The sequence below is a fragment of the Macaca fascicularis genome, chromosome 7 (genome assembly GCF_037993035.2).
Source record: "Macaca fascicularis isolate 582-1 chromosome 7, T2T-MFA8v1.1".
Lineage (NCBI taxonomy): Eukaryota > Metazoa > Chordata > Mammalia > Primates > Cercopithecidae > Macaca > Macaca fascicularis.
In genome coordinates this window covers 175,629,873-175,632,893 of record NC_088381.1, presented here as the reverse complement: position 1 = coordinate 175,632,893, position 3,021 = coordinate 175,629,873, and positions in this window count along the sequence as shown.

Genomic DNA, 3,021 nt, shown 5'->3' with positions numbered 1-3,021 from the left:
AACCATACATTATAGAGTATAATTCCTCTCCATTCTGAACTGAAAAATTCTGCTAAATCTGCTCTTTTTCTTTCCGTTTTCAAAAACCTTTCCTTTAGCAATGTGGTTTCAAACTATCTCTGATTTTTCTCATTTGGTTTACCTTATTTAAAATGTATAGAGCTTCATGGATGTGGACAAATATTTGCTTCTCCAGATTTAGAAAGTTTCTATGCTATTCCTTCTTTAAAAACCTTTCTGCCTCTCTTGCTCTGTCTCTCTCTCTCTGTCTCTCTCTCACCCTCTTCCTTCACTACTGCTTTTGTCTTATCTTTGCGTAACTCCTCAATGCATAATTTCATTTTCACTGTGCTTTCTGACTCATAAGTCTTTAACTCTTTTTTATTTCTTTCATTTAAATTTTTCTTCTCTGTCTCTACTATTTCAAATGATCTTTCTTTGAGTTTACTGTTTCTTCTATTACTTAATCTAGTCTGGTCTAAAATCCTCTAAAAAATCTTGGTCTGACTTATTGTATTCTTCAGTATCAATATTTTTGCCTAGTCATCTTTTAAATGTTTTATCTGTATTAAAATTCTCACATTGTTCTTGCATGATGCCACTAGCTCATTGAACATGTTTCTAATATTTACTTAATTTTCTTCCAGGTAATCCATATGCTTCCTTTTCACTGATGTCAGTTTCTGGATCTTTATGTTGTTCTTCTGTTTAGACCATGTTCCCCTCCTCCTTCATTTTCCTTGACTGTCTTTGTTGCTACCTGTTCGTTATAACAAAACCACCATACACTCTTCAAAGACGAGGCTTATAGAGATCATCCTCACTAATCAGTCCAGGCAGCAATTTGGGTGTCTCAAAACTTCGTAGTATTCAAGCTTCTGTCTCTGTTCTTAATGGTCCCTGGGTTTTAGAGGATGATAGATTCTGCCAGAAATCACAGGTAGGGGAGGTAGAAACTACTTACAAGAAAAAAACAAACAACCTCATCAAAAAGTGGGCAAAGGATATGAACAGACACTTCTCAAAAGAAGACATTCATACAGCCAACAGACACATGAAAAAATGCTCATCATCACTGGCCATCAGAGAAATGCAAATCAAAACCACAATGAGATACCATCTCACACCAGTTAGAATGGTGATCATTAAAAAGTCAGGAAACAACAGGTGCTGGAGAGGATGTGGAGAAATAGGAACACTTTTACACTGTTGGTGGGATTGTAAACTAGTTCAACCATTGTGGAAAACAGTATGGCGATTCCTCAAGGATCTAGAACTAGATATACCATGTGACCCAGCCATCCCATTACTGGGTATATAGCCAAAGGATTATAAATCATGCTGCTATAAAGACACATGCACATGTATATTTATTGCGGCACTATTCACAATAGCAAAGACTTGGAATCAACCCAAATGTCCATCAGTGACAGACTGGATTAAGAAAATGTGGCACATATACACCATGGAATACTATGCAGCCATAAAAAAGGATGAGTTCGTGTCCTTTGTAGGGACATGGATGCAGCTGGAAACCATCATTCTTAGCAAACTATCACAAGAACAGAAAACCAAACACCGCATGTTCTCACTCATAGGTGGGAACTGAACAATGAGATCACTTGGACTCAGGAAGGGGAACATCACACACCGGGGCCTATCATGCGGAGGGGGGAGGGGGGAGGGATTGCATTGGGAGTTATACCTGATGTAAATGACGAGTTGGTGGGTGCCGACGAGTTGATGGGTGCAGCACAGCAACATGGCACAAGTATACATATGTAACAAACCTGCACGTTATGCACATGTACCCTAGAACTTAAAGTATAATAATAATAATAAATAAATAAATAAAATGGAAAAAGAAAAGAAACTATTTACTCAAGCAACCCCTTGAAAATTTGGACCACTGGATAAAGTTTTATTATTGATGTATGATTCATCAAAATATTGTTAGTTCAAGCTTCTCTCAACCAGTCATTAATCATTGAAATTTTATCATTTCTTATTTGAATCTGGGGTTTATTCTTTGAATATCTAGGTAAAATTACAAACTAGTTTAAATCTACCTTTCGGCAAAATGATCTGCTGCCGAATTTCCATTTTCTGTGTTATCTCTTTTTGGATTTAAATCTAAGTCTGTATTAGACATGCATCCAAAATGCAGAAAAATGTCTTAATGTTCGTTAATTTATTTAATTTAATGGGGTTTACAGAAGATGTGAAAACCTCCTTTGTTTATCAAACACCTGACTATTGGTCAATAGTTTCCTCTTTAATTTTTCTCCCTCCTCTCACATTATCTATAATAAGCAGGGAGAAATGAAGACACACCATAGACAGTTTGCTTAGACATCCCATCAGCCAAATTTCTAACTCTCACTAATTCTAACTTCATCCAGTGTAACATAACTAAGATAGAAATTCTATAACAAGGTACACATGCTTTCCAGTTCTAATACCACGTTTGTGACAGAAACAAAGCAGGTGTGCTCTCTGCGAGGTGGTCATCTGAGGTCTGAGACGAGGGGTCACACAGGTATTTTTATATTTGAGGGTTTGGGCAACAACAGTGATAACAATTCTGATCATCACTGGCTCTTACCGGAAAGTTTACAAGTAAAGTTACTGCTGTTATTTGATTTTAACACCTAGTTAGAATGAAGCTCAGAGGAAGAGGTCACATCCTAGGTCACACAGTGAGGAGGAATGGAGCTGTGCTCTGCTCTCCACACTACCTGCAAATCCCAGGCACGGGCCCAGGTTCCACTGACACGTGGCATCTGGAGGGCAGTTCTCAGGGGATGGTCTTAGTGCACCTGCTTCCTGGGGCAAGGCGCTTCCTTCTCTCAGTTGTGTACTTGCTCCTTCTGCCAGCTCTGAAGTGACCACTTGCATTGCCATGAATTATTCATATTCTCTCCCTTACTATGGCAAAAAGCATGTTTATTAAATTTTCAATTCATTTTCTCTGAAGCACACTGCGTTAGCAGAAAGGAATAAATCACATTCCTTCACCTC